General features: G+C 41.8%; 1 protein-coding gene across 5 annotated transcripts in view; it reads right to left on the bottom strand.

The window, feature by feature from the left end:
• The window catches only part of LOC128694047 (zinc finger protein 271), a 204357-nt gene extending 187516 nt beyond the window's left edge, over nt 1–16841 (bottom strand). For 2 of the 5 annotated variants that reach the window (XM_070094773.1, XM_070094774.1), the window contains exon 1: nt 16738–16841. The gene's annotated coding sequence lies outside the window, so the exon portion shown is untranslated. Of the gene's footprint in view, nt 1–16686 lie in introns of all 5 variants that reach the window. The other 3 variants (XM_070094772.1, XM_070094775.1, XM_070094776.1) reach the window with 2 other exon arrangements.
• Between the last annotated feature and the right edge of the window lie 310 nt (nt 16842–17151).

Here is a 17151-nt window from a genome sequence, read left to right as displayed (position 1 = left end):
CCTGGTGATAGACAATGCCCATGGTCATCCTACAGACTTGGCAGAGCGACTTTCTGGGGACATGAGCTTCATTAAGGTCAAGTTTTTGCATCCTAATACCACTCCTCTCCTGCAGCCCATGGACCAGCAGGTTATTTCCAACTTCAAGAAACTGCACACAAAAGCTATGTTTGAAAGGTGCTTTGAAGTGACCACAGACACTCTATTGACTCTAAAAGAGTTTTGAAAGTATCACTTTAACATCCTCAATTGTGTAAACCTTATAGGTAAGGCTTGGGAGGGAGTGATTAAGAGGATCTTGAACACTGCTTGGAAAAAACTGTGGCCAGAATGTGTAGACAAAAGGGATTTTGAAGGGTTTGAGGCTAACCCTGGGAATCCTATGCCAGTTGAGGAATCCATTGTGGCATTGGGGAAGTCCTTGGGGTTGGAGGTTAGTGGGGAGGATGTGGAAGAGTTGGTGGAGTAGGACAATGACGAACTAACCACTGATGAGCTGCTAGATCATCTTTAACAGCAATTGGCCAGACCTGAGAAAACTGCTTCGGAGGAGGGGATAGAGAAATTGAAGAAGTTGCCTACTTCAAAAATTAACCCTTCAACTGTCGCGGCCATATATATACGTCCTACGAGGTACCGTGTTTGACGTATATATATTCATAAATTCTAGCGGCTTCAAATCAAGCAGGAGAAAGATGGTAGGCCCACATGTGAGAGAATGGGTTGGTGTGGTCAGTGTGCACCATATAAAAAAAATCCTGGAGCACGCAGTGCATAATGAGAAAAAAAAACTCCAAACGTTTTTTTAATTAAAATGCCGACTTTGTGGTCTATTTTCGTATAGTATTTATGGTTGTATTCTCGTTTTCTTGGTCTCGTTTGATAGAATGGAAAACATATTATAGAAATAGAGGTGATTTTGATTGATTTTACTATAAAAAGAACCTAGAAATGGAGCTCAAAGTAGGGGAAATGTTTGATTTTTGCCAATGTTCAAAAGTAAACAAATGATGCCATTGTCCAATAAATGTCCAACTAGCCATTCTAATATGCAGTCATGAATGGGTTGATGTTATTTATACAATTATTACAGTATTGCAGTAGTCTGCATAATAGTAAGTCTTCTATTTTTTGTTTGAATAAAAATTCAAAATAGAAAGCAAGAGTAATATCAGAGGGGCCTGGAGACATGACTGATGAGCAAAGAAAAATGTTATTTTAGAGCCAGGAATGTCTGCATTGTTCATTCTGGACCTTATTTTGAAATTGTTATATTTTTTAGTTTTCGTGAAATTGGACAAATTGCAAATTTCTGACCACATTATTAGGTAGTTTAAATAGGTAAATGGGCAGTTTCTTGTACTCAAACGATAGAAAAAATGGAGTTCTAAAGAAATAGCTATGAGTTTGGGCGACTGGATCAATGGAATTAGCCGAAAATAGGGCTCAAAGTGAGCGAAATCGCCGATTTGTAAACAGCGCCGAGGTCGCTAACTTCGTGAGAGCATAATTCCATCAGTTTTCCATCAAATTTCGTTTTTTTTGTGTCATTACAATCGGGAAAAGATTCTCTATCATTTCATAAGAAAAAATAATTTTTTTTTTTTTTAAATTTTGCGACACCAGGAGACACCTCAGGATTGGGGGTTGCAACAGTCAAAGGGTTAAGAAAATGTGTGCAAAGTGGCTTGAAGTGCAAACCTTTTCTGATGAAAATCACCCTCAGACAGCAACTGCAAGCCGTGTTGGCAACCTGTACAATGACAATGTTGTGAACCACTTTAGGAAAGTCATAAAGGAATGAGAGGTACAGGCCTCTGTAGACAGATATGTTGTGCGACAAAGGTCCAGTGACTCTCAAGCTGGTCCTAGTGGCATTAAAACAAGAAGGGAAGTAACCCCAGAAAAGGACTTGCTACCTCAAGTCCTAATGGAAGGGGATTCCCCTTCTAAACATTAACAACTTCAACACTCTCCCCTCCTCCCATCCCATCAATCATCACCAGATCTTCATTGAAGGTAAGCGTCATGTATTCTATTGTTAATAGAGTACTACAAACTGTGCATGTCTTCTTCAGTTTGTGTGCATTAAACTTAATATTTCATGTAGTAAAATTTGTTTTTTTCATACTTTTGGGTGTCTTGCATGGATTAATTTGATTTTCATTATTTCTTATAGGGAAAAGTGATTCGCTTTTCGATAATTTTGGTTTACGATGAGCTCTCAGGATACACAGCAATTCACAACTGCAGACCAAACCAAGTTGGGGGTGGTATTGCAATCTATTACTCTAATCAATTATCTTGTATTAGCACCACTTGCTTTAGTGATGAATATGGGGAATACATTTTTGCTAATTTTACTGTAAAAAACGTTAAGACACCTATAACAATCGGTGCCATTTACCGGATACCTCACACAAACATCCCAAATTTCAGTGAGAAATTAGTCACTAATAACAAACAGACAAATGAATAAGCACCACCTTCTCTTAGCTGGAGACTTCAACATCAACCTTGGCTTACTAGATGATCAGCCTGTAACTGATTTCATCAACAATATGAACAACACACTTCTCTTACCAACAATAACTAAACCAACCAGGCTCACTGAGACAAGTGCAACCATAATAGACCACATATGGACCAATATACTAGCCCCCCTTAAATCAGGAATAATCACAGATAGCACTACAGACCACTACCCTACCTTCCTCCTGACAAACATTAATAAACCACCACTTGAATACAACAAAGTCTCATTTAGACTCCATGACGAGGCCTCAATAAGGAAGTTCACAGCTGACCTAGAGATTGTTGACTGGCCTACAGAATTCTCCAAAGCCAATGGTATTGATGACTGGACAGACATTTTTCTTAAGAAATTACTTAGACTATACAACAAACATAGTCCTATAAAAACGAAACAGATCACAAACAAACGGCTTGGTTGCCCATGGCCAACCAGCACCATTCTGAAATCCATTGACAAGAAACACCAATATGAAAAGCAATATAGACAGGGCTTAATACACAAAGATATTCTTAAACTATTCATCAGTTCTCACCAAAGTAATAAAGAAAGCCAAACAACTATACTACTCCAGTAGATTCACAGACACTAGAGGAGATATAAAAAAGACCTGGAAAACACTCTCTCAGATTCTAGGGACCCACAAACTGAAAAAAAACAAGAATATTGTCCTAACTAAACCTAATGAAACACCACTACATCCCACTGACACAGCTAACAAGATAAACGACTTCTTCTCAACCATAGGATCTAATCTCGCCAATAAAATCCCACATACCAATGCCCATGCCGGGGACTACCTAGATGGGAATTTCCCAAATTCCTTCTATCTTGCACCAACTGAGCCCTCGGAAGTCACCGAGATTATAAAGTCACTTAAAAATAACTCAGGGAATCTGTCTAATGTCCCACCATTACTGTACAAGCGAGCGGCCCATTTCCTTTCGCATGCTATTTCATTACTTTTTAACAAGTCACTAGAAACTAGCACCTTCCCGAAACTACTCAAGATGGCAAGGGTTACACCAATACATAAAGGTGGTGACCCTACAGACTTAAACAACTATAGGCCAATATCAAACTTACCATTGCTATCCAAAATCTTTGAGAAACTCTTGCACAGGAGACTATATTCATTTATAACAGCACAAAACATACTCAACCCCTGCCAATTTGGATTTAGGAAAAATAAAAGCACTAATGATGCAATCATAAAAATGCTAGATCTGCTTTACACAGCATTGGAAAATAAGGAATATCCACTAGGAATTTTTATTGACTTAAGAAAAGCTTTTGACACAGTAGACCATGACATCCTACTCCACAAACTTGACCATTACGGTATAAGAGGCCATGCGCTTGCATATTTCAAATCTTACCTTACTAATAGGTATCAGTATGTTACCATTAAAGACACAGCATCAACAACACAGCCACTTGATACTGGAGTTCCGCAGGGAAGAGTCCTTGGTCCCCTGCTCTTCCTCATATACATCAATGATCTTCCAAACGTATCCCAACACCTGAAACCCATTCTCTTTGCTGACGACACGACTTATGTCATCTCTCACCCTAATCTTGCCACCCTCAACACCATTGTTAATGAGGAGCTGATCAAAATATCGACTTGGATGACAGCCAATAAACTTACGCTTAACACTGACAAAACCTACTATATTATGTTTGGTAGCAGAGCAGGAGATGCACAAATTAACATTAAGATCGACAACACTCTAATTACCAGACATAATGAGGGCAAATTCCTAGGCCTATACCTTGACAACAACCTGAATTTCAGCACCCATATCCAACACATAACCAAAAAAGTATCCAAAACAGTTGGGATCCTCTCCAAGATACGATACTACGTGCCGCAAAATGCCCTTCTCACACTATACCGCTCACTTATTTATCCATACCTCACCTATGCTATTTGTGCTTGGGGATCAACTGCAGCAACACACCTAAAGCCAATAATAACCCAACAAAAAGCTGCAGTAAGAATAATCACTAAATCACATCCCTGGCAACACACCCCCCCACTCTTCATAGATCTAAACTTACTCCCTGTTCAGTACATCCACACTTACTACTGTTCAATCTACATCTACAGGACCTTAAACTCCAATATCAACCTTGACCTAAAATGCTTTCTTGATAGTTGTGACAGAACCCACAGGCATAACACCAGACACAAATATCTCTACGACATTCCCCGTGTCCGACTAAACCTTTACAAAAATTCAATGTATGTCAAAGGCCCTAAAATCTGGAACACCCTACCTGAGAACTCTAGAACTGCAGACACATTCATCACCTTCAAAACTACCATTAGAAAACATCTTATCTCCCTGATACACCCCATCAACTAACTACACGAATACCACCTGGTGGTTCACACTTACACTCACTCACCCATTTGACCATAAACAGAAATATTAATCTCAATCTTAAAATAATGAATCCTATGATACTCCAATACTGAAACTATGTACTGTGCCAAAACAAAAGCATTCACATTGCTAAACTCACAAACTAGTATTTAGTCACTTAGCCATAATACCAACTTACCTCATAATTTGTAATATTTTAAAATAAAGAATTAAACTAAGTCTGCCCGAAATGCCTAGCCATGCTAGGCGTTCTAGTGGTACACTCTGTAATCATTATTTAACTACATGTAAACCACACAACAACCAAATTCTGTAAATTCAACATTGTAATCTTTATAGAGAATAAACTTTGAATTGAATTGAATTGAATTGATTAATAACGCAAACCAGGGGTCCACTGTATATTATCGCCACCATTAACTCAAAAATTTCCAAATTTTATGAGATTTCAAAACTAAAATGGTCTCAATCTCATCATGTATAATGTTCCAAAATATAATAGTGTGACTTGTTATTCAATCACATGTTAATTCAAATACAATGGACCCTAAACCAACAGCTTTAATCCGTTCCAGAGAGCTAGCCTTTAGTCGAATTAGCCATTAGTCGAATTAATTTTCCCCATAAGAAATAATGGAAATCCAATTAATCCGCTCCAGAGCCAAAAGTATTAAAAAAAATATTTTTTTCTACATGAAATATACATTTCCCTGCACAGAAAACAATTAGACATGCCCAATACATACATAAATAAATACTAAAATGACAATTACCTTTATTGAAGAGTATTGTTGAGTAATGAAACACTGTTTTTCTTGAACACTGGGATTTTCAGAGTGATACTCGAGTAAAGGTTTCACTTTACAATCCCCACTAGCATTACAACAAAACATGAGAGTTAGCTTGCCTTTCATAGGCTTGTGTCCTGGGAGTACCTTTTTCCTCCTGAGTAATGTAGGTCCTGTTTGGCATTTTCCTCCAGAACAGGCCTGTTTCGTCACAATTAAACACTTGTTGGGATTGGAATTTTTCAGCTTCGCCATGCCTTATCACATTGTGTATGCCACTATGATTCCTAAATCTTTCAAACCAACCTTTGCTGGCCTTAATTCACCAATATGAGTACTAGATCTAGGTATTTTTTCATGTTCACCTGGGTGTTAGTCAGTTGGTGTGGGTCGCATCCTGGGAGACAAGATTAAGGACCCCAATGGAAATAAGTTAGTGTCTGATAAGCGGAAAATGGCAAATGTAATACCTGTTTACAAGGCACGTGACAGGTCCTTGGCTTCGAACTATAGACCAGTAAGCCTTACCTCAATAGTGGGAAAATTTATGGAATCAATAATTGTCAAAGCAATTCGTAGCCATCTTGATAGGCACAGATTGATAAACAAATCTCAACACGGTTTTACAAAGGGGTGTTCCTGTCTTACGAATTTACTAATTTTTTTCACTAAGGTGTTTGAGGAGGTAGATCATGGTAATTAATATGATATTGTGTATATCAACTTCAGTAAGGCTTTCGATAGAGTTCCATACCAGAGGCTATTGAGGAAACTTAAGGCACACAGAATAGGAGGAGAATTTTTTTCCTGGGTAGAGGCATGGCTGACAAATAGGCAGCAGAGAGTTTGCATAAATGGGCAGAAATCAGAATGGGAGCACGTCACAACCTGTGTTCCTCAGGGGTCAGTGTCGGGCCCGTTGTTGTTCACAATTTACATAAATGACATAGAAGAGGGAATAAATAGCGACATAAGCAAATTTGCTGATGACACAAAAATAGGCGGCTCAATTCATTCTAATGAGGACACTAGAGCACTCCAGGATGATATGAATTGACTGATGAAATGGTCGGAGAAGTGGCAGATGCAGTTTAATATTGACAAATGCAAAGTTCTAAATGTTGCACAGGTAACATTTAGAACTAAATAACATATAAACAGGTAACATATAAACTAAATAATGTGGATCTTAATACTACTGATTGCAAAAAGGATTTAGGAGTTCTGGTTAGCAGTAATCTAAAACCAAGACAACAGTGTATTAGTGTTCATAATAAAGCTAACAGAATTCTTGGCTTCATATCTAGAAGTATAAATAATAGAAGTCCTCAGGTTGTTCTTCATCTCTCTATATCCTTGGTTAGGCCTCATTTAGACTATGCTGCTCAGTTCTGGTCACCGTATTACAGAATAGATATAAATGCTCTGGATAACGTACAGAGGAGGATGACAAAGATGATCCCATGTATTAGAAATCTTCCCTATGAGGATAGACTGAGGGCCCTGAATCTGCACTCTCTCGAAAGGCGTAGAATTAGGGAGGATATGATCGAGGTGTATAAATGGAAAACAGGAATAAATAAATGGGATGTAAATAGCGCGCTGAAAATTTCCAGCCAAGACAGGACTCGCAGCAATGGTTTCAAGTTGGAAAAATTCAGATTCAGGAAGGATATAGGAAAGCTCTGGCTTGGTAATAGAGTTGTGGATGAGTGGAACAAACTCACGAGTACAGTTATTCAGGCTAAAACGTTGTGAAGTTTTAAAAATAAGTTAGATAAATGCATGAGCAGGTGTGGGTGGGTGTGAGTTGGAACTGACTAGCTTGTGCTGCTGGGTCTGGTGCCGTGCTCCTTCCTTGAGTGGAGGTGACCAGACTGGGTGGGTCATTGGGTTAATCCGGGGGGGCATGGACCTGCTCCGCATGGGTCAGTAGACCCGTTGCAGTGTTCCTTCTTTCTTATGTTCTTATGTCCTCGATGACATACTGACTTTCTTGGGTTATCCTGGGTGGCTAACCCTCTGGGGTTAATTGTTCCTCAGTATTCTCGATAAGCCACACCAACACCAGTCTCTCCACATCTTCGAGTAGTACAGCTGATCATGGTGCAGCAGCAGCTGATGGTAGTGCAGCAGCAGACAGTGGTGCAGCAACAGCTGACAGTAGTGCAGCAGCAGCTGACGGTGTTGCAGAAACAGCTGATGGTAGTGCATCAGCAGCTGACTGTGGTACAGCAGTAGCTTATGGTGGTGCAGCAACAGCTTACGGTAGTGCAGCAGCAGCAGCTGATGGTGTTGCAGCAGCAGCTGACAGTGTTGCAGCAGCAGCAGCTGACCATGGTATGATAGTATTTTGATAGTATTTCTCACCCTTTTTACCACAGGGTTAGCAATAGAAGTTTTCTTGGGGCCCATGGTGGCTTATTTAGCAGTTACAACCACTAAAAACACTGGAATAATACAAAATATATCGCAGGTACACGTGGAATCAACCGCAACGGCTTGTATACATTGGCACACTGGCTATCCACAGAGTCTTGGAGTGGCTAGGCCTGCTCAGGCTGCATGCTGTTAGATGAGATTTTCACCATTGGGAGAGCTAATTTTTTGACGCCAAAGAGCGCCATTAGACGAATTTGGCGTTAGTCAATGCTGCTGTTGGGCAGGGGTCCACTGTACTGCTAAATCACTAATACCTCCATTGATGTATAAAAATCTATGTTCAATTCGAACCAACAATGATATACAGTGGACCCTCGCATAACGTTGGCATCACATAACGTTAAATTCGCATAACGATACTTTTAATGCTAACATTTTCCCTCGGATAACGTTAAAAAACTCGCTTAACGATATTCGTTCTCGGGTACCAATTAATATCGTTATGCGAAGGTCCACTGTACATGTATATGTCTAGTATTAAGTAGTCTGTTAAACATTAAGTTTAGTCTGCCTGAAATGGCCCAGCATAATAGTGGCATTCTTTGCACTTAGCAAATCAATACTGTAATTACACACTGTAAACTATGCAAAGAAATAAAATCCTTTGATGTGTTTCTTTACACCTGTTGTCTACGTTCAACCATCAATAAAATGGGTACCTGGGGTTAATCGACAGTTGTGGGTTGCATCTTGGGACAGTGACTTAATTTGTCTGAAACACTCTTAACAAGGGGATTTCTATATAGTTGCATGTTACTGATGTCAGTTAGGCCTGTATACCTTGTTTATTTACTCGTAGTAAGTGAAGATATTATATTATCATTATTAACCCTTTCAGGGTTTCCGACGTACTAGTACGGCTTACGCACCAGGGTTATTGACGTACTAGTATGCCTAAATTCTAGCACCTTCAAATCTAGCAAGAGAAAGCTGGTAGGCCTACATATGAAAGAATGGGTCTATGTGGTCAGTGAGCGCAGTATAAAAAAAATCCTGCAGCACACAGTGCGTAATGAGAAAAAAAACTTTGGATGTGTTTTTGGTTTAAAACAGCGACTTTGCACTGTATTTTCGCATGGTATTTATGGTTGTACTCTAGTTTTCCTGGTCTCATTTTATAGAATGGAAGACATATTACAGAAATTGAGATGATTTTGATTGGTTTCACAATGAAAAGTACCTTGAAATTGAGCTCAAAGTAGCAGAAATGTTCGATTTTTGCAAAAGTTCAAAAGTAAACAAATCATGCCAAGTGTCCAATACACATCAACTGGTAAGTCTAATATTCTTTCACAAGTGCGCTGATATTATTTATACCATTTCTACACTAATGCAGTAGTCTGCATAACAGTAAATTTTCTATTATTTTGTGAGAATAAAAATTCAAAGTGGAAAGCAAAAGAAATGTAAGATGGGCCTGGGGACGTGACTGACAAAGAGAGGAAATGTTATTTTAGTGCATCTTTTGAAATTTGTGTGAAACTGGCAAAATTGCTAATTTCTGAACACTTTATTGGATAGTTGAAATCTGTAAATGGGTGGTTTCTTGCACTCGTTCGATAGAAAAAATGGAGTTCTAGTGAAATAGTTATGATTTCTGTCGACTAGTAAACTGGAATTGGCCGAAAATAGGGCTCAAAGTGGGCAAAATCGTCGATGCGTAAACATCATTGAGACCGCTAACTTCACGAGAGCATAATTCCATAAGTTGTGCATCAAATTTCATACTTTTGGTGTCATTATGATCAGGAGAAGATTCTCTATCTTTTCATAAGAAAAAATAATTTTTTTTTTCCAAAAAATTTTCTACCCTGAGAACAAGTTTAGGAGAGGGCCTCTCGACCCTGAAAGGGTTAAGTGCTTATAAGTACAATTATCATACACAGTAACATATTCTGCAATAAGATCACAGTAAACAGGTGATACCACAATATGCATTACAATCATGGTGAAAAAACGGTCATTTCGTGACTTTTCACATCAGTTCGTGACTTCTCACATTATGACTTTTCACATCGTTTCATGACTTCTAATAATGTGAGAAGTCACGAAAGTTCTTGGAATCTCACTATTTTCTCACCATGGTTGTTCTGAATAGTAACACATGTGTAAATTACCCAGGATAACACAGTAATGTTAAAGTGACTTATTTCCACTGATGTCCTTATAATATCTTATTATTATGTTCTGCTGTCTTACACCTGCCCCTGGTCACCTAGCAGTAAATAGATACCTGCTGCCCCTAGTCCTGCTGCTCCTGGTCACCTAGTAGTAAATAGGTACCCAATACCCCTGGTCCCCTAGCAGTAAATAGGTACAGTGGAACCTAAATTCGAAAAGTCTGAAATTCGAAGCAATATTTCCCGTAAGAAATAATGGAAATACAATTAATCCGTTCAAGAAACCCAAAAATATTCACACAAAAAATACATTTTATAGAGATTAATTACAGTTTTACATACAACAAATACTATAGTTTTTAATTATGTATAGTAATACATATAAAATAACATTTTTACTTACCTTTATTGAAGATTGGTGATGGCATCTGGAAGATAGGGAGGAGGAGAGAGGGAGTTGGGGTTAGTGTTTGGAAGGAGAATCCCCCTCCATGAGGACTTCAGGTAAAGTCCTCTCTGGGGTTACTTCCCTTCTCTGTCTTTTAATGCCACTAGAACCAGCTTGAGAGTCACTGGGCCCATCTCACAAAATAACTGTCCACAGTCCTCTGTTTCTGGTGCCTCTTTAACATTTCCCTAAAATGGGACATGGTCCTGTCACTGAACTTGTTGCAAAGATGGCTTGTTTCAGCTTGCTCAGGGTGGTACTTCTGCACAAACATTTGGACATCGTTCCACTTGGCACAAATCTCCTTAATCTTTGAAGGAGGCACCTCATTCACTCCCTCTTCCTCCTCCTCTGAAGCAAGTTCCTCAGCTGTGGTCTGATACTGCTCCAGATGAAGCTCTTGCAGCTCTTCAGTGGTTAGCTCTTCCCTGTGGTCCTCCACCAACTCTTCCACATCCTCACCACTCACCTCCAACCCCAGGGTGTTCCCCAATGCCACAATAGAGTCCACAACAGGCAGAGGGCGAGCTGGGTCAGGGTCAGCCTCAAACCCTTCAAAACCCCTCTTTTGGACACAATCTGGCCACAATTGTCTCCAAGCAGAGTTCAAAGTCCTGGAAGTCACTCCGTCCCAAGCCTTACCTATAAGGCTTATGGAGTTGTAGATGTTGAAGTGATTCCTCCAGAACTCTCTTAGGGTCAACTTAGTGTCTGTGGTCACTTCAAAGCTGGAGGAGAGGAGTGGTGTTAGGAGGCAAGAACTTCACTTTTATAAAACTGAAGTCCTTAGACAAGAGGTCTAATAAGTATGGAGGATGAGCAGGAGCATTGTTCATTAACAGGAGGCACTTGAGTGGCAATTTCTTTTCCAGGAGATATTTTTTCTCCAAGGACAAAGAACTTTGTCCTTGGAGGCAAAGAGGGGAATGTATGAGAGTATAGTTTTACCAACGCTCTTATATGGGTGTGAAGCGTGGGTGATGAATGTTGCAGCGAGGAGAAGGCTGGAGGCAGTGGAGATGTCATGTCTGAGGGCAATGTGTGGTGTGAATATAATGCAGAGAATTCGTAGTTTGGAAGTTAGGAGGAGGTGCGGGATTACCAAAACTGTTGTCCAGAGGGCTGAGGAAGGGTTGTTGAGGTGGTTCGGACATGTAGAGAGAATGGAGCGAAACAGAATGACTTCAAGAGTGTATCAGTCTGTAGTGGAAGGAAGGCGGGGTAGGGGTCGGCCTAGGAAGGGTTGGAGGGAGGGGGTAAAGGAGGTTTTGTGTGCGAGGGGCTTGGACTTCCAGCAGGCATGCGTGAGCGTGTTTGATAGGAGTGAATGGAGACAAATGGTTTTTAATACTTGACGTGCTGTTGGAGTGTGAGCAAAGTAACATTTATGAAGGGATTCAGGGAAACCGGCAGGCCGGACTTGAGTCCTGGAGATGGGAAGTACAGTGCCTGCACTCTGAAGGAGGGGTGTTAATGTTGCAGTTTAAAAACTGTAGTGTAAAGCACCCTTCTGGCAAGACAGTGATGGAGTGAATGATGGTGAAAGTTTTTCTTTTTCGGGCCACCCTGCCTTGGTGGGAATCGGCCGGTGTGATAATAAAAATAATAATTTTTTCACACTGGGGCCAAACACTTCATAGACCCACTCTCTGAAAATTTGTCTTGTGACCCATGCCTTATGATTAGCTTTCCACAAGACACATAACTTGTTCTTGAAGACATTGTTTTTCTTAAACACTCTGGGATTTTCTGAATGATGCACAAGTAAAGGCTTCACTTCAAAATCACCACTAGCATTAGCACAGAATAAAAGAGTAAGCCTGTCTTTCATAGGCTTGTGTCCTGGCAGTGCCTTTTCCTCCTGTGTGACGAAGGTCCTTTTTGGCATTTTCTTCCAAAACAAGCCTGTTTTGTCACAATTAAACACTTGTTCAGGTTTGAATTCTTCACTGTCTATGTACCCCTTAAACTCCTGTACAAACTTCTCAGCCACCCGTTTGTCTGAACTGGCTGCCTCACCATGTCTTACAACATTGTGTATGCCACTACGCTTCTTAAATCTGTCAAACCAGCCTCTGCTGGGCTTAAATTCACTATCAGCACTGGTTCCAGGAGTTTTCTGTACCAGATCGGCATGCAACTTCCTTGCCTTTTCGCAAATAATCGTCACTGAAACACTATCACCTGCAATCTCTTTATCCTTGATCCACACCAGCATCAACTTCTCAACCTCTTCAACTATTTGTGGTCTTTTTTTTGGTTAGCATATTAACACCTTTCACAACATCAGCTTCCTTGATTTGTTCTTTGCCAGGATAGAACCAATGGTCGACTTGTTTTTCCCATACATCCTGGCAAGCTCAACAAGTCTCACACCACTCTCATACTTCTGTATTATTTCCTTCTTCACATCTATGGTGTTTCTCACTTTCTTTACCACAGGGGTACCACTAGCAAGTTTTTTTGGACCCATGGTAGCTTATTTCACAGTCCCACAAGCACTAAACACAACAAAATAATCGTAAAATGTGTGAATGACAGCGCAGGTTAGTGTTCACTCAAGCAAACAAAGCTAGACTGCTCACAGCGCCTGCGCGGGGACGCGGACAGAGCAGGCCGGCAGACAGGTCCCATACCCGGTGGTCTGAAATAAGGGGCGCGTTCGATAATAGGGACACAGTTTGTCTGAAAAAATGGTCTTATTTTCGAAACGTTCGATATGTGATACGTTCCATTTTTGAGGTTCCACTGTAACTGCTGCCCCTTGTCACCCAGCAGTAAGTAAGTGCCTGCAGCCCATGGTCACCTAGCAGCAAATAGGTACCTGCTGCCCCTGGTCACCTAGCAGTAAATAGGTACCTGCTTGTTACCGGACTGGTGTAAGGTTGCATCCTGGGGCAGATTAAACAATATCAACAGAAAACACCCATTATGATGAGTGTCTTTGTTGGGTTATCCTGGGTTACTAACATTGGATTATCCTGGGTTACTAACACCTTGAATTATCCTGGGTTATTACCATTCTGGGTTATCCTGGGTTACTAACACTCCAGGTTATCTGGGGTTACTAACACTCCAGGTTATCCTGGGTTACTAACACTCCAGGTTATCCTGGGTTACTAACACTCTGGGTTATCCTGGATTACTAACACTCCAGGTTTCCTGGGTTACTAACATTCTGGGTTATCCTGGATTACTGACACTCCCAGTTATCCTGGGTTACTAACATTCTGGGTTATCCTGGATTACTGACACTCCAGGTTATCCTGGGCTACTAACACTCCAGGTTATCCTTGGTTACTAACACTCTAGGTTATCCTGAGTTACTAACACTCTGGGTTATTCGGGTTACTAACACTCCAGATTGTCCTGGGTTACTAACACTCCGCGTTATCCTGGGTTGCTAACACTCCCAGTTATCCTGGGTTACTAAGATTCTGGGTTATCCTGGTTTACTAACACTCTGGGTTATCCTGGGTTACTAATACTCTGGGTTATCCTGGGTTTCTAACATTCTGGGTTATCCTGAGTTACTAACACTCCAGGTTATCCTGGGTTACTAACACTCCAGGTTATTCTGGGTTACTAACAGTATGAGTTATCCTGGGTTACTAACACTCTGGGTTATCCTGCATAACTAACACTCCAGGTTATCCTGGGTTACTAACACTCTGGATTATCCTGGGTTACTAACACTCTGGATTATCCTGGGTTACTAACACTGAATTATCCTGGGTTACTAACACTCTGGGTTATCCTGGGTTACTAACACTCTGGGTAATCCTGGGTTACTAACACTCTGGGTTATCCTTCGTTACTAACTCTCTGGGTTATCCTGGGTTACTAACACTCTGGGTTATCCTGGGTTACTAACACTCTGGGTTATCCTGGGTTACTAACACTCTGGGTTATCCTGGGTTACTAACACTCTGGGTTATCCTGGGTTACTAACACTCTGGGTTATCCTGGGTTACTAACACTCTGGGTAATCCTGGGTTACTAACACTCTGGGTTATCCTTCGTTACTAACTCTCTGGGTTATCCTGGGTTACTAACACTCTGGGTTATCCTGGGTTACTAACACTCTGGGTTATCCTGGGTTACTAACACTCTGGGTTATCCTGGGTTACTAACTCTCTGGGTTATCCTGGGTTACTAACACTCTGGGTTATCCTGGGTTACTAACTCTCTAGGTTATCCTGGGTTACTAACACTCTGGGTAATCCTGGGTTACTAACACTCTGGGTTATCCTTCGTTACTAACTCTCTGGGTTATCCTGGGTTACTAACACTCTGGGTTATCCAGGGTTACTAACACTCTGGGTTATCCTGGGTTACTAACACTCTGGGTTATCCTGGGTTACTAACACTCTGGGTTATCCTGGGTTACTAACACTGGGTTATCCTGGGATACTAACACTCTGGGTTATCCTGGGTTACTAACACTCTGGGTTATCCTGGGTTACTAACACTCTGGGTTATCCTGGGTTACTAACACTCTGGGTTATCCTGGGTTACTAACACTCTGGGTTATCCTGGGTTACTAACAATTATTGTTAGTGACCAGACTAACAATAATGCTAACAATAAAACTAGAACATAAATTATCATATAATAATGTTGTAGGTTCTTATTATTAGTAAAGATTCGCCGGTATACTGCCGGGCCTTTCCCAAGTGTCTGAGACCTAAGTCTCCCATGTGAGGAGGTACAAGTACCCCGTCATCTTTGTGACCAACTGTCCCCAGGCCAGAGTCCCCAGGCCACAGTCCCCAGGCCACAGTCCCCAGGCCACAGTCTCCAGGCCCCAGTCTCCAGGCCCCAGTCCACAGTACCCAGTCCACAGTACCCAGGCCACAGTCCCCAGGCCACAGTCCCCAGGCCACAGTCTCCAGGCCCCAGTCCACAGTACCCAGGCCACAGTCCCCAGTCCCCAGGCCACAGTCCCCAGGCCACAGTCTCCAGGCCCCAGTCCACAGTCCCCAGGCCACAGTCCCCAGGCCACAGTCCCCAGGACACAGTCCCCAGGACACAGTCCCAGGACACAGTCCCAGGACACAGTCCCCAGGCCACAGTCCCAGGACACAGTCCCCAGGACACAGTCCCCAGGCCACAGTCTCCACGCCTCAGTCCCCAGGACAAAGTCCCCAGGACAGTCCCCAGGACAGTACCTGGCCACAGTCTCCAGGACACAGTCCCCAGGCCACAGTCCTGAGGGCACAGTCCCCAGGCCACAGTCCTGAGGACACAGTCCCCAGAACACAGTCCCAGGACACAGTCCCCAGGATACAGTCCCCAGGACACAGTCCCAGGACACAGTCCCCAGGACACAGTCCCCAGGACACAGTCCCCAGGACACAGTCCCAGGACACAGTCCCCAGGACACAGTCCCCAGGACACAGTCCCCAGGACACAGTCCCCAGGACACAGTCCCAGGACACAGTCCCCAGGACACAGTCCCCAGGACACAGTCCCCATGATACAGTCGCAGGACACAGTCCCCAGGACACAGTCCCAGGACACAGTCCCCAGGACACAGTCCCAGGACACAGTCCCCAGGACACAGTCCCAGGACACAGTCCCCAGGACACAGTCCCAGGACACAGTCCCCAGGACACAGTCCCAGGACACAGTCCCAGGACACAGTCCCAGGACACAGTCCCAGGACAGTCCCCACCCTCACGGGGCTGGTAGGGACAAGCTAGGCCTCTCTGGGCTGCCGTCCCCGCCCCCAGGGGAGGATATTGGGAATGAGAGTGTTGTGGGCAGCAAGCTCTAGCTCAGGGACCTACCCTGCCCTGTCGATGGCTCTAGGTTAATTACTAGTTTCATTTTCCTGTGTAATTATTAATTAAGTTTTAAAATAGAGGTTAATAACGTTGAGAAACTATTACTTTGCTTCCTTGCCTGGCCTTTATCATATTATCTCAATATATATTATTATACCAGTCTTCCTACTTACCTCATCAATCAATCTTCCACTCATAGTTACTCCACCACTATATTAACTCACCACAATTAACAAAAATGTACAATAATTCCCCCAGATGCCGTCACTCCTGTTGTTGTTGTTGTTGTTGTGGTCTTGAGGCCACCACAGGTTACGCTTTATTGAACCATGTAATAATGTTGTAATAATGTTGTAATAATGTTGTAATAATCTTGTAATAATGTTTGTAATAATGTTGTAATAATGTTGTAATAATGTTGGTAGAATTACCGACAATATGTAAAGTAAAAGGACTAATGCAACTAATGTGACATTTTTATTGTGGCAACGTTTCTCTCTCCAGGAGCTTTGTCAAGCTGTTACAAACAATTATTATTATTATCATTATTATTATCAAAAAAGAAGCGCTAAGCCACAAGGACTATACAGCTGTTACAAACAATACATTCAAAGTTTATTCTCTAAAAGGATTACAAT

Source organism: Cherax quadricarinatus, chromosome 47, assembly GCF_038502225.1.
Source record: "Cherax quadricarinatus isolate ZL_2023a chromosome 47, ASM3850222v1, whole genome shotgun sequence".
NCBI lineage: Eukaryota > Metazoa > Arthropoda > Malacostraca > Decapoda > Parastacidae > Cherax > Cherax quadricarinatus.
The sequence above is the reverse complement of the archived record's forward strand: the minus strand, read 5'-3'. Positions and strand labels throughout refer to the sequence as shown.